Genomic DNA, 16481 nt, shown 5'->3' with positions numbered 1-16481 from the left:
CTGTATAACATCCAACCTCGTTTACTCTTTGTCTTGTAAAGTTTGCGACAAAGTTTACGTCGGCGAGACTGGTCGACGCCTCGCTGATCGTTTCCGCGAACACTTACTTGATATCAGAAGCAACCGCGACAAAAATCATGTAACTAGACACTTCAACGACGTCCACACCATATCTGCCGTTTCTATCCGCGTTCTCAAGGTTCTTAACGGTGACCGACCTTTTAGAGTTACTGAAGAAAACCGACTGATTTTCAAATTCGGAACGGAATTCCCAGCCGGACTGAACGAAAAGCTTTCGTTCCGTTAAATTTTCTATTTCTGTAATATTTTTCCCCCTTTAGTTTTTCTGTGTAGTTATTTCTAGCTCTCTTTTTACGGCTCGCGTTCATTAGGCATTCCACCGCGCGTGCTTTTAATTTTTCAAATCTTAGTCTTCTTTCAAATCTTGTACCGCCTTGAAGGCATATTTTGCCGAAGTACTGCGATTTATTTTTATTAAATATACGGTCTTTTTTACCAGTTTTGTCGTTTAATTCTTATATATTGACCGTTGGTGGCCTCCTACTTTTGATATTACACAAAAATTTTAGTTGCATCACTTTAAATATCAGTTTAATTGTTTATCTACTTGCCATAAAATAGTTTAAAATCCAAACCAAAACGTTTAATGAAAAATTCCATATGTCGGTTTGTTTACATTCCATTCTAAACACGTGATTTCCACTGGCGCCTGAGCGGTGGCACTTTTGGAAATAGTCGATCTAGGCGGGAAAAATGAATTAGAAAATTTTGAAAAGGGTTGTAAATCATGGAAAAAGGTTTACTCTACCTCTGACATCTACGAATATATCGAATAGTTTTCAATAAATTCCTTAAAGTAACGAAAAACCATAATCGTTCCATTCGATTCTATGCTAATAGTTAGGTCCAGAGGTGGCTCCAGCGCCTCCGTAGCGGCAAAGAACGAATTTCGCTATTTTTGATCTTTTGGGTAGGCCGCCTGGTGCGAGCGTAGTGAGCGCGCGAAGTTGGCCATGGGTAGTCAGAGTGCGGGGAGGAAAATGTAATAACAAAAGTAAATAATACACAGAAAAAATTAAAATACGTAAGTATGCGGGGGAAAATGAACCTATTCGCCACCGAAAACTACAGCTGCGCCACCTAGTCACACTGCCTAGAACTATATTTGGGTGATACGGGTAATGGCGTTATGTGAAAATGCGCGTTTTATTACATCAATTAAAACATTTTACTAACGATTTTAGCATATTTTTTGAAGCGTGTTCGAATATACGACATTTATTTATTAATTTTGACATATCAATAGGTATTAAATTTCGTAATCGAGTTTAATAACACTGAATAGGCCTTGGAGAATTCATACAAGGGATCAGTTTAAATTTTAAAGTTTCAAAGGTATGTAGGAAATTTATTATTATCTTCTCATTAGATTGTTCTAATTTCATAGACTAGTAGCTTCAGAATTTTCAAATATGATGTATAATGTATTTTAAATAATTTTATTTGGTATATTAGTGAATCGCTCCATGCTTGAAATTTTAAAGTATATTGGAGTAGTCTGGATCCCTAGAAGGTGTGCGGATGCTTAAAGGAAGTCCGAAGGATCTTTCAAATTTTTTCTTTCGAACGAAGAAGATGGACTTATTATTATTGAAGGATACGCAATACAATCGAGCCAAACAAAAGGGGAGCCACATTCTTTAAAGTTAAAATTTGAAGTCAGTGACAGGCCCGTACACAGCCGCCAAAACTCGGGGCCGCTCAAATTCTTTTTGGGGTGCCAATACCTTGAGTAATTTTTATCTCCCCACCTTTGAAATTAGTAAATATACTAATCCGGTTGTAGCCCTAAAATATCCATCAAAACATTTTTGATAAGCTGGTTCAATATTTCTACAATTGAAGTTTTTCTGGTGCAGTGAGACGCGCGAAAGCAATTTTCAAAAACTTTAGTAAAATGGTTTCAAATATTTACTGATACTAGCTCTCTAGTAAAAGTAATTTTCCTTTTTGATTAATATACAAATATTTTAGATCATATCTTTCGGTAATTGAGCAATCAATTTTTTTTGGGTCAGTCGGATTGGGGATGCTCAAGTATTCATTTGGGGGCGCTGAGCATCCCCTGGCACCCCCCCATGTATGGGCCTGGTCAGTGATGGAAAACACAGCATTGAAAGTGTCCATTGTTCATGCAATAGTGGGTAAATATATTTTTTTTTTATTAAATCCCAATTCTTTAATGTAACCTGTTTTACTTATTATTCTAGAAATTCAGGCTTTTGCAAACATGCAGTTGCTGGTCTATTTTATATATAAAAATACTGAGAGCTATTATGGCACGCCAAACCGGACAAAATTCATACACTCACGCGCTATCAAATTTTTGGGGTCTATCAAATTTTTAACCCTCTCGCTATCAAATTTTTGACCCTCTCGCTATCAAATTTTTGACCCTCGCGCTATCAAATTTTTATACCCTCGCGCTATCAAATTTTTATACCCTCTCGCTATCAAATTTTTATACCCTCTCGCTATCAAATTTTTATACCCTCTCGCTATCTAATTTTTATACCCTCTCGCTATCAAATTATTGACCCTCTCGCTATCTAATTTTATACCCTCGCGCTATCAAATTTGTATACCCTCTCGCTATCAAATTATTGACCCTCTCGCTATCTAATTTTATACCCTCGCGCTATCAAATTTGTATACCCTCTCGCTATCAAATTATTGACCCTCTCGCGGTCTAATTTTTATACCCTCTCGCTATCAAATTATTGACCCTCTCGCTATCAAATTTTATACCCTCTCGCTGTCAAATTTTTATACCCTCTCGCTGTCAAATTTTTATACCCTCGCGCTATCAAATTTTAGACCCTCGCGCTATCAAACTTCTCTCTACTTTTTTATATGACAGTTTCGTCTGATTTGCGAAGAGTACTTTACTTAGCCAAAATAAGTGAGAATTTGGTCAAGTGAAGTGAGAACAAGGCCAATTTAAGGAGAACTTCGCCAAGACAAGTGAGAACGTGACCGCTTAAAAACGATCCTGTTTCCAGAGGTTGGCACAAAATCATGTTTTGTGTAACGAATTAAAGTTTTTTCTTAAGCCATTATCCGAAGACATTTATCTAGCTAGCCCTTTTTCTTTGGTGACATCAGTCACTCACACCGTCACACGTAAAGGAAATAATAAAGACGATAAATAACGTTAAAAAAAACCACCTATGGACGGCAATGCAAAGGATGATAAAATTAGCGAATACGTAGATTAGTTCATTATGAAAAGGGATAAAAATCTAAACCCTAAACAAATTTGAAGAAATTTAAAAACTTACAAATAGCTTGTACCGATAGGTCTTCGAGTGAAAAACTAAATAACTTATTTAGTGGACAGAAGAAGACATCGATTGTATTTTAGTAGGCAGGGCCGGCTCAAGAAATTTTATACACCCGGGCAAGGGGGATTTTTGGCGCCCCTTTTATTTTGAGACTAAATTAAACTACCCCCCCCCCCCCGGTAAAAAACATAACCATGTCCATGTTATAAATTTACCGTTTTCATAACAATAAATAATCCCTTTAATCACTTTCTCAATACTTTGTGTAAATAAGCAAAATACTAGTCTCAAATCCATGGGTTTAAAAAGAAACTTAGATCATGAAAATATTCTTAACCCCAAACGTACTTCAATACCTAGGGTCCCTCCTACAAGCTACCACTCCTAAAAGCATATGTAACATAATTACTCATAAGTATGCCACTAGCATTATTTCTTCACTAACGGTTTGTTTCACAGATATTGCGTCATACATACCCTTCGTAATATTTGATATCATATTTTATGTCATATTTGACGTCATCGAATCTCAAATGCCGATAATACCGTCGCCCAAATAGCTTTACGTCTGATAAACCGACGGCCATTATTTTAGTAAACAAACCGGTTTGAACAACCAAGGCTTGGGAGCTAAAATATAGTGTCAAGTTCTGCTAATGTAATTATTTTGCCAATTAATTAAGTTCTCGGAGACTCACGTTCTAAAATAAATTTGCATTGTCAAATAAAAGAAGCAGGTTTATTGGAAAAAATAGTTGAAATTCAGGTTGATCTTTTCCGGGGCATCTACAAGATTGGAGTCTTTGCAAATTCTTTTGAGCCTAGGCCTAACTCTTCTAGGCTTGATATGGGATTTAATAACGCTGGTGGAATATCCCACTTCGACTACTTATTTCATTTTCGGAAAGTGATCTCTGAACCGAACCGTATTGGTCATTTTCCTTTTATTTTTCTAAACTACTCAGTATTTAACTTCATCCGCACAAACCGAGCGAGTTTATAAATTTCAATAAAGCTACATTGGGCTGACTAAAATTCCGACGCAAAAAATTCCTTCTCAATTTAGAGGTTTTCCATTGGCTTAAATAAATATGTTAGTAGCCAATAGTGTGATTCCCAAAATTACTAGGATTAATAAAAAGGTTAAAATCTAACGTAGTCCACCTTTTTACTGGTTCGTGGTGAAACAAACCGTTAGTGAAGATTTTTGAATGGAATAAAGGTACAGTGGCATACTACTGAGCAATTATGTTACATATGCTTAAAGGTACGTCTCTAAAATATTCATATAAAGACAGGATATAAGCCAAATTCTCTTAAACCAAAGAATAACAAACTTTGTTAGTCCTGATGAACTAGCTCTATAGTCTGTATGAAACGTTTGGCCGGTTTTGGGCCTATTTGATAGAACGCTTTATTGCTTTAACAACTTAATTAAAACAGTATTTGGCGGGATTTTTTAAGGCCTACACTTAAGAACTTTTTTAAGCTGTCGCTTTCTTTTCTGATTCAACGGCTTCTCTTAATTTCCTTTTTTATAATCTTAATTCAATTCAACGTGTCTCTAATTAATATCTATCTAACTAAAACTATTTAACTGAAACTAATAAATGGCTTTCTGCGCGTGCGCGTAAAATAGAAGTGACTAACGCTAACCACGGACACACGACAGATTAAGGGGGAAGAATACAGTAAAAGCCTCTTTTTCGTTCAACGTTTAACAATTACATAATTGAATTATATTTTTATTATTAGGCTGAACCTTCCTCTAGTGCTTAAAATAATTTTGATAATTCTGTTCCTGTTTCTCGGCCTTTTGGAGTCGCACCGGGATCTCCGGTGCCAGCTGTGCCCGTTTTATGTGGACCGCTGTGTTCCCGTCGTTCCCCTTTAGGAGCTCTCTTCAAAGGGTATGACTCTTTACCTACGTAGGTAGGGTGTCGGCTGGAGTTGCTATAGCATCCACTCTTAATCCCACGGCTGTGTGCGAAGTGAGGATTGGTCCACCCATTGCTGCACCTTCTGCTGGGTTGAGTGGTTTGCGTCAAAGGTGCAACCATAACCATCAGTAGTAGGGTTCTACTACCCGAGGGGCTAACCACTTCCCGTAATCGGTGTTCACCCTAACTGTAATCTTCGGTAATCTTTTGAACTCATTTGTAATCCCGTAATCATTTGTCATTTTCGTACTCATCTGTAATCACGCGTATTCATTGGAATTACCCCGTACTTAATTACTCATCTGTAACAATTTTAAAGATTTGGGTTGCCTGTTTACTCATCGTAATCATTATGTTCTCATCCTAATCATTCTGTACTCATCGTAATCGGTCTGTACTCATCGTAATCATGTGTACTCATCTGTACTCATTATTGATTACGTAATTGGTGTACAGACAAATTCTTACTGGCTAGCCCCTCGCTGGATTTGTCACCTGTCCGGGTGTGGGGACGCTGGCGTAGGGCACTATGATGATAGGCTTCCGGTGGTATGGCCCCTGTTGCTAGGTACACCGGGCTAAAAATTCTGACACCCTTCTATTCTTGTACTATCGCCCAACCACTTTTTCTTCTTCATATTATATACCCTGGTTTATAATGAAAATACCAGGAAAATGCTTTATCCGTCAGAACTATGCCCCGTAATTTTATGGTTTATTTACTATTGTAAAAAAATAGTCGCAAAAAAACGTTCATCGACGATGTTGGACATTTTGGTTGGTAAAACAGCTTGTATTTCCAATTAGCTAAAGATTTTTCAAATTATGTTATGCTTTCATTAAAATTTTTATAAACAAATCCGATTCTTGGTAAACCAAAAAGGCTCACAACTCAATTTCGGCGCCCCTCTCAAACCGGCGCCCCGGGCAGTTGCCCGGGTTGCCCGGCCCTTGAGCCGCCCCTGTTAGTAGGTTTGAAATATAAGTTTTGTGGACTTTTGAATACCGTAAAGTTAATGACAATTGTAGTAATGGTAATGTTTAATACAATTTCATTATTTGAACTGTTTCAAATCGTAAATGACAATTTACTAAGAAGGCACAGAACGTAAATGTTGAATGAAAACATTTCTATAGATTCTAAACATAATTTTTACTTTTAAAGATATGGTTGTTATGGACCCGTGTAAGTGTTCCTAATACATGTACTGCAGTCTCAGGAAGACACGATAAAAAATTTGCAATATTGAAATCCATTCATTGTTTTACTACCGAAGCCTGGTAAGGCAGTCTTCTTAACCGGAATGTTGGAAACACTTCAATTCCGGGCTGTTACATAAACAACGATACAGGGCCAATAACTCCAAATGCGTTTTAGGTACAAATTTTAAATTTTCAGGACCCATTGAAAATTTTCATGACCTTGAACCATGCCATGAAGGTCATTAAACATTTAGCTCGAGAACCATTAGAGATACAAAGCTGATTTCAATTGCCAAAGTGTTCTCCGTCACATTATAGGTATACGTTACTTTGATCCTACCTATAATTTGACCAATAACAAGTTGCAGAATATTAGACAAATACAAGAAGGTCGTGATACAAATAATGTACTAGAGAGCAGGTTGAAGGGCTATTCACTCAGAAAAGAATTCATGCTAGATTATCAAAATTTGCTAGCCGAACTAATCTGGTAGGGTGTCTTAAGAATTTGCAAACTCATTACATTCAACTCATGGTTCAAGCCTAGGTCATTTTAATAATAATAATAATCATCATCATCTAGGCTAATACCCAAGGCACTACCTTAGGCCTAAGTCATCAAACGACTTTTGAAGCCATTAATTCCGGTGGCCGGGTAGGAGGGTGGTGGCAAGCCCTGCATGCCACGCGAGCCAACAGCTCCCTACACTCACTATTACCGTTGACCTCAACTAGTTTTTATTCAAGGTTAATCTCGAGAACCAATGGATATAAAGGAATAGTTCCAATTTGTAAAGTGTGTGTGAATTGAAATTTCAAGTCGAAATGTCTCGGACCCGATGCAAAACACCATGATGAAAACGTTCCAAATTGGAACCATTTCTTTAAGCCCATTGGTTCTTGAGATAAACTTTGAAATAAAAATTTACGTTGCTGAAAATTTCAAATTATCAGCTAAAACACATTTTGAGTTTTTGGCCCTGTATCTTTTTTTTAACTACACCCTGTATATATCGTCTAGTAAGTGTACTGTTGAATACACAAAATTGTAATTCCCCACCCCCCTTAGAAGTTTTTTTTTCTCTCCAATTTTGCAAGTTATTGAAATCGGAAATATATGTATTAGATGAAGACTACAGAGTATAGTTGTTAACCTAGTAATGTATCTAAATTCTAGTTTGAGATTTCCCGACTGCGCAAAATGCTCAATAACTTTTTCTAGTTTTTTCAAGTTCTAGAGATTAGATGATACAAGGTGTGGAAACTTTGTTTAAGCAAACGAAAATGAGAGCCCCTTGTTACATTTTCACATTCCATATATTGAATTTTACCGTTATTTTTCAATTATATTTCGCCGAGCTCGCCCATTTTGCCCCACCAAAGAAGAAGATAGCATAACCGAAGCCCCCGCAAGACACAGTGGCTTAGCTGAGACCTCAGAGCCCCCCCCCCCCCCCCCCCCGCAAAAGTCTCTATGTATAATTTTTTTTTATGGTGAGTGGGGCTCCTGCGGACTATCAGCTACGCCACTGTCAGGACCGCGCAGTGGGGGTAGATCCTAGCGAAATGTATTCAGGGTTCGAGGAGGGATGCAAATCGAAGGTTTTGGGACTGATTGCCAACCCCCCCCCCCCTGACAAGTTGCTAGGTGCGCCACTGCCCCACCCTACAAAAATGTCTGCGGGCGCCCAAGATCGCCCCTCCATACTAGAACGGCTGTCGCATGGCAAAACGAAATATCCAACATTTTTATGAAAATGAGTAAATTTTGATTTCTTTTGTAGTTTTACGCCTTGAGTGATATTTTCAAACGAAAAAAATAATTAGAAACGTAATTATAATTAAAAAACGTTTTGCCATTTTATATTTTTGCAAAAGAAACCCAGAGCAAAACGAACTTTCTACACTTTTTATTACGTTTTGCCGTGGGATTTTGATAACACATGGCGAAACGATCCAAATACAGCACATGGTTTGTTTTGCCCTGGTTTTTAGGGCTTATTTCTAGCGCACCATTGACGTTTTTCTTATCTGATGGTCTGGATCCGCCCCTGTTGGATAGCGCAGTGGTTCTAGTCTCATTTCTATTTCTATGATCGTAATATCATTGATTTGTCAGGGTGTTTGGAAATGAAATTTTATTAGAAGTATCGCAAGTCGAGATACGTGACTTTAGACAGAAATTGAAATTAGGATTCCTTACATGTTTTCACATTAAGTCGATTTAATCGTAATTTACTGTTTGGCCAACGTATCTTTCTCTCATTTACTATTTCACTTGAGTCTTGAGAGATATTGAATCATAAGTAACATACTAACAATAAGTATGACAATTAACGAGGTTTACAACGAAACTGATTTTCAAAGTAAACGCGTAATCAGGATGTTTTTATTAGCACAGCGCCCCCTAGAGTCTAAAATATGCCGAACTTTCGCCTAAGCCGAAATATCTGGTTTCCGATAGATAGGCGGAATATTAGGCTTAAATGATCAAAATTAATTTGTTTTTCTCGGCGCTACGAGCTGAAGTATGTTTTTTGGCTCGTATGATTCGCACGCGGGCTTCAAAACGTGCTCTCCGATATTAGGCTTATTTTCTTATGAAAAACTATTCATTCAGAACGTTAAGTTGCGAATCCAAGTCGCAGCTTAAAGAGAGTATCAGTGCCAAAAAAAGGTTCGGTTTGAAAATTAGCATTAGGAAGTGTCATACTTCTGGCTGTTATGTTACTTATGCTTTATTTATTTTATTTTGTGTCTTTCAAAAGTTAAGAACAAGACGTACGACGGTCAGAATACACACAATCCTCCTGATGTGTTAAGTTTGTTTGCAGGCCCGGTCTGGCTCGGGTGGCTAACCGGTGATCGCCGGTCATATCGGGGCCAACTTAAATTGGGGCCGCCAAAGAGGAAAAATTTGGCATTAATGGGGCCAACACGATTGCGTAGCCGGTGGGGCCCTGTTTGTTTGAGCTATACACAGCAAATCTGCAACGCCGGTGACCTAACCAATATATATCGACGGTCACACATAATTGTATTTACACTTATTTGTTACTTCTAGTCATACGCCGAAGACTAGGCCGATCAGTGTCATACTTAATTGTTACTTCTGCTCATACGTTGAAAGTGCGGCCCACTCTGAACGGCTTTGAAAAACGCCAGAGGGACACGGGCGCGTAGACCTCTATAAACACGCGGATTTACAATGTTGGAAATTGCGGGGGTCCGTATACGCTGCCCAAAAAACCTTACTTAGAATTAAATTTAAGGAACGTATTTGCAGTTCTAGGTTAAGTGTAAACCACAGCTATTCAAAAATATAACTTTCATGAAAATCGGACTTCAACTAAGGAACGTTATGTCGACTTTCAGGCGGAAATATAAAACCACGAACATTGGGGTCCGGTAAATAACCCCGAAAACTATACTTAAATTTAATATTTACTGATATAACCGAAGTTGTATTCCAAGTGAATCCTAACCTATCCAATAATATTTTTTTTAACGTTATCGGACTTAATTTTAAAGAAAATATCTACCACATAAAGGAAATCACCGAAAATAGTAAATTGGGCAAATGACCAACTTCTTGGGCTCCGATTTGAAAACTTTATGAAAGGCTATCAATGGCGATGCTTGTACATTCGAACGAGATATCATTGACTCTTCTAGCCCTAACCGTTGAAGAGGTATGCGTGACACGGCGGCATCGGCTACACTGTACGTGAGACTAATACACACAAATCCTTAGGATTGTGTGTAAAAACCTTACTTAGAATTAAAATTAAGGAACGTAATTGTAAATCTAGGTTATACGAAACCACATCTATTCAAAAATATAACTCATGAATATCGGACTTAAATTAAGGAACGTTATGTAGACTTTTAGGCGAAAATATAAAACCCCAAAAATTGGGGTCCCGTAAATTACGCAAATTTTAAATTTACTGATATAACCGTAGGTAAAGGTCCGCTGAATCCTAACCTAACCCAAAATATATTTTTAACGTTATCGGACTTGATTTTAAATAAAATATCTACCACACAAAGCTAGACCACCGAAATTAGTAATTTGCCCAACTTCTAGGGCTCCGATTTCAAAAATGCATGAAAGGCTATCGATGCCGAGGTATGAACAGTCCCGATCAAAGGCTTCTGGTCGTTTTCTCTGGGCAGCCATATTTTAGGTAGAGAGCCGAATGAGGGCTTCTATGAAAGAATACCCTCACGAAAATAGTATGGTTATATGGTTTCAGTTTTCAAATCGGATTTGCGGTTGTAAAGTTATTGAAGAAATAGTGATGACGGAAAACATGAAAATTAACCCTTATTTAATTCTTATGTGCTTTGTTTCATATTATGACGCTTCGAATATGCGTAGACACGACAAATTATATTAATTTTTTCATGACGTCATTTTGGAGGGGTTTGGCTTTGCTCGCGCCCTATTGGTGGTAGGGCATTAATTGTCGCTGCATATTCTTTTCGTGGGGGTTTTCTTTCATAGAAGCCCTCATTCGGCTCTTTACCTAAAATAGAAATAAAATGTCTGCCAAGAGAAAACGGCCAGAAACTTTTGATCGGTACTTTACATTCGAACGAAATATCATTGACTTTTCTAGTCCTAACTGTTGAAGTGACACGCGCGACACGGCGGCATTGGCTACACTGTACGTTAAACTAATAAAAAACGATTTGGCAATTTTTTTTCAATTAAAAATTAATTTGGCCGGTTTTTAATGATGGGTTTGCAATCTCTTAGGTATCGTACAGAAATCCATTCACTGCGTGACCGAACTATAGCGCCTTCTAAGAGTTTTCGAAGTGACACTTTGGAAAATGAATAATTTTAAAATAAAATATCTCGCGTTATTTATCAGTTTCATAGCGCGCGCTATATTTTTGTCGTTTAACAGAAATAATTTCTCCAGAAAAACCCGAGATTTTTTCCCTATTTTAAACGTCGGCCGCTTCTAACGCACTAACGTGGGGGGAAAGGCTTCCTTTGATCTCCATTTCCCACACTCCGCTTTCAAAGCGGGATTCGTCATTTTCGGCGATTACGGTCGTAGATCAGGCCTACTACTTTAGGAGAGGGGGATATTGGGCGCGATCGCTTTCATAACGGGTGTTTCTATATGTTTCAAATAGTTTAGGTTTCGCGGCATCACGTGGTCTCTTTTTCAGAGAAACTATTATGCTTTGGCTGGGCAAGGGAGGAAAGGATTGTTGCGGGAGGGAAGCGCGTCTCTTTTGTGTCGTTTCAAAAAATAGGAGATACAAGTTTTAGTTTAGGTTCGCGGCAATCGCCGCTGTTTGTGCGTTAGGGAGAACAGTTACGTTTTAGTTTATCCTTATATTGGCCTTGTTGAGGCTTGTTCTCACTTATCTTGGCGAAGCTCTCCTTATATTGGCCTTGTTCTCACTTAACTTGACCAAATCCTCAGTTAACTTGGCCAAGTTCTCACTTATTTTGGCTAAGTAAAGTACGCTTCTCACATCAGACGAAACTGTCATATCAAAAAGTAGAGAGTATTTTGATAGTGAGAGGGTCTAAAAATTTTATAGCGAGAGGGTAAAATATTTGATAGCGAGAGGGTATAAAATTAGATAGCGAGATGATCAAAAATCAGATAGCGAGAGGGTCAAAAATTTTATAGCGAGAGGGTATAAAAATTAGACAGCGAGAGGGTATAAAATTAGACAGCGAGAGGGTATAAAATTTGATAGCGAGAGGGTATAAAAATTAGACAGCGAGAGGGTATAAAATTAGACAGCGAGAGGGTATAAAATTTTATAGCGAGAGGGTATAAAAATTAGACAGCGAGAGGGTATAAAATTAGACAGCGAGAGGGTATAAAATTTGATAGCGAGAGGGTATAAAATTAGATAGCGAGAGGGTCAAAAATCAGATAGAGAGAGGGTATAAAAATTTGATAGCGAGAGGGTATAAAAATTTGATAGCGAGAGGGTATAAAATTTGATAGCGAGAGGGTCAAAAATCAGATAGAGAGAGGGTATAAAAATTTGATAGCGAGAGGGTATAAAATTTGATAGCGAGAGGGTATAAAATTTGATAGCGAGAGGGTATAAAATTAGATAGCGAGAGGGTCAAAAATCAGATAGAGAGAGGGTATAAAAATTTGATAGCGAGAGGGTATAAAAATTTGATAGCGAGAGGGTATAAAATTAGATAGCGAGAGGGTCAAAAATCAGATAGAGAGAGGGTATAAAAATTTGATAGCGAGAGGGTATAAAATTTGATAGCGAGAGGGTATAAAATTAGATAGCGAGAGGGTCAAAAATCAGATAGAGAGAGGGTATAAAAATTTGATAGCGAGAGGGTATAAAAATTTGATAGCGAGAGGGTATAAAATTTGATAGCGAGAGGGTATAAAATTAGATAGCGAGAGGGTCAAAAATCAGATAGAGAGAGGGTATAAAAATTTGATAGCGAGAGGGTATAAAAATTTGATAGCGAGAGGGTATAAAATTTGATAGCGAGAGGGTATAAAAATTTGATAGCGAGAGGGTATAAAATTTGATAGCGAGAGGGTATAAAATTAGATAGCGAGAGGGTCAAAAATCAGATAGAGAGAGGGTATAAAAATTTGATAGCGAGAGGGTATAAAATTAGATAGCGAGAGGGTCAAAAATCAGATAGAGAGAGGGTATAAAAATTTGATAGCGAGAGGGTATAAAAATTTGATAGCGAGAGGGTATAAAATTTGATAGCGAGAGGGTATAAAATTAGATAGCGAGAGGGTATAAAATTTGATAGCGAGAGGGTATAAAATTTGATAGCGAGAGGGTATAAAATTTGATAGCGAGAGGGTATAAAATTTGATAGCGAGAGGGTATAAAATTAGATAGCGAGAGGGTCAAAAATCAGATAGAGAGAGGGTATAAAAATTTGATAGCGAGAGGGTATAAAAATTTGATAGCGAGAGGGTATAAAATTTGATAGCGAGAGGGTCAAAAATCAGATAGAGAGAGGGTATAAAAATTTGATAGCGAGAGGGTATAAAAATTTGATAGCGAGAGGGTATAAAATTTGATAGCGAGAGGGTATAAAATTAGATAGCGAGAGGGTCAAAAATCAGATAGAGAGAGGGTATAAAAATTTGATAGCGAGAGGGTATAAAATTTGATAGCGAGAGGGTATAAAATTTGATAGCGAGAGGGTATAAAATTAGATAGCGAGAGGGTCAAAAATCAGATAGAGAGAGGGTATAAAAATTTGATAGCGAGAGGGTATAAAAATTTGATAGCGAGAGGGTATAAAATTTGATAGCGAGAGGGTATAAAATTAGATAGCGAGAGGGTCAAAAATCAGATAGAGAGAGGGTATAAAAATTTGATAGCGAGAGGGTATAAAATTTGATAGCGAGAGGGTATAAAATTTGATAGCGAGAGGGTATAAAATTAGATAGCGAGAGGGTCAAAAATCAGATAGAGAGAGGGTATAAAAATTTGATAGCCAGAGGGTATAAAAATTTGATAGCGAGAGGGTATAAAATTTGATAGCGAGAGGGTCAAAAATCAGATAGAGAGAGGGTATAAAAATTTGATAGCGAGAGGGTATAAAATTTGATAGCGAGAGGGTATAAAATTTGATAGCGAGAGGGTATAAAATTTGATAGCGAGAGGGTATAAAATTAGATAGCGAGAGGGTCAAAAATCAGATAGAGAGAGGGTATAAAAATTTGATAGCGAGAGGGTATAAAAATTTGATAGCGAGAGGGTATAAAATTTGATAGCGAGAGGGTCAAAAATCAGATAGAGAGAGGGTATAAAAATTTGATAGCGAGAGGGTATAAAATTTGATAGCGAGAGGGTATAAAATTTGATAGCGAGAGGGTATAAAATTAGATAGCGAGAGGGTCAAAAATCAGATAGAGAGAGGGTATAAAAATTTGATAGCGAGAGGGTATAAAAATTTGATAGCGAGAGGGTATAAAATTTGATAGCGAGAGGGTATAAAATTAGATAGCGAGAGGGTCAAAAATCAGATAGAGAGGGTATAAAAATTTGATAGCGAGAGGGTATAAAATTTGATAGCGAGAGGGTATAAAATTTGATAGCGAGAGGGTATAAAATTAGATAGCGAGAGGGTCAAAAATCAGATAGAGAGAGGGTATAAAAATTTGATAGCGAGAGGGTATAAAAATTTGATAGCGAGAGGGTATAAAATTTGATAGCGAGAGGGTATAAAATTAGATAGCGAGAGGGTCAAAAATCAGATAGAGAGAGGGTATAAAAATTTGATAGCGAGAGGGTATAAAATTTGATAGCGAGAGGGTATAAAAATTTGATAGCGAGAGGGTATAAAATTTGATAGCGAGAGGGTATAAAATTTGATAGCGAGAGGGTATAAAATTAGATAGCGAGAGGGTCAAAAATCAGATAGAGAGAGGGTATAAAAATTTGATAGCGAGAGGGTATAAAAATTTGATAGCGAGAGGGTATAAAATTAGATAGCGAGAGGGTATAAAATTAGATAGCGAGAGGGTCAAAAATCAGATAGAGAGAGGGTATAAAAATTTGATAGCGAGAGGGTATAAAATTTGATAGCGAGAGGGTATAAAATTTGATAGCGAGAGGGTATAAAATTTGATAGCGAGAGGGTATAAAATTAGATAGCGAGAGGGTCAAAAATCAGATAGCGAGAGGGTATAAAAATTTGATAGCGAGAGGGTCAAAAATTTGATAGCGAGAGGGTATAAAATTAGATAGCGAGAGGGTCAAAAATCAGATAGAGAGAGGGTATAAAAATTTGATAGCGAGAGGGTATAAAAATTTGATAGCGAGAGGGTATAAAATTTGATAGCGAGAGGGTATAAAAATTAGACAGCGAGAGGGTATAAAATTAGACAGCGAGAGGGTATAAAATTAGACAGCGAGAGGGTATAAAATTTTATAGCGAGAGGGTATAAAAATTAGACAGCGAGAGGGTATAAAATTAGACAGCGAGAGGGTATAAAATTTTATAGCGAGAGGGTATAAAAATTAGACAGCGAGAGGGTATAAAATTAGACAGCGAGAGGGTATAAAATTTGATAGCGAGAGGGTATAAAATTTGATAGCGAGAGGGTCAAAAATCTGATAGCGAGAGGGTATAAAATTAGATAGCGAGAGGGTCAAAAATCAGATAGAGAGAGGGTATAAAAATTTGATAGCGAGAGGGTATAAAAATTTGATAGCGAGAGGGTATAAAAATTTGATAGCGCGAGGGTATAAAAATTTGATAGCGAGAGGGTCAAAAATTTGATAGCGCGTGAGTGTATGAATTTTGTCCGGTTTGGCGTGCCATAAGCTATCCCAACTTTCTGACTTTAGAAGTGGGGTAAAATAAAGGAAAAGAACTAACTGTGCCTTCGGTTTTGTACGGAAATAAAATGGTTAAGAGTTGTGAGGGTTAAATTTGCCTGGCTTAAAAAGGTGGATGTACTCTTATTTGGTCACTTTGTTAAGTCTCAAAAATTTATTTCTAGCTTTTAGTCGGGATGAAATATTTGTGGAGAGTCCATTTGTAGCGAAGATAATATCAATTGAAGAGGCAGTGGCACAAAATAAACTAAGGTAGAAAGGAAGGAATTTATCTACCGGCTAATGACTGTAAAGGCTACTATGGAAAAATTCAGCAAGGCCTTTTCATTTTTTGTCTATTCTTTCAAGGGCTATTTTTAATTGATATTAAGAGAGACAGAGTATTTGAAGAAAAACATTGTCCAAATATATAATTTTTATTTTAGATTTTAGATTTTAATTAAGGAAAAGTTATATTTAAATTTACACTATGTTAAATTAGTTTCTATTTTAAATTTTGTCCCATTAGTATTTGTAGATAACAAATGAACTGAACTATTTATGTTACGAATTTTCTGTGCCCACTAACTAGGCGTCTTCCCTGATTTTATATTAGTTAACCACACATTTAAAGATTTTTGCATTTCGGAAAATCTAATCA

This window comes from Leiobunum rupestre, chromosome 1 (assembly GCF_980474605.1).
Source record: "Leiobunum rupestre chromosome 1, qqLeiRupe1.1.hap1, whole genome shotgun sequence".
Lineage (NCBI taxonomy): Eukaryota > Metazoa > Arthropoda > Arachnida > Opiliones > Sclerosomatidae > Leiobunum > Leiobunum rupestre.
Note: the sequence above shows the minus strand (reverse complement) of the source record.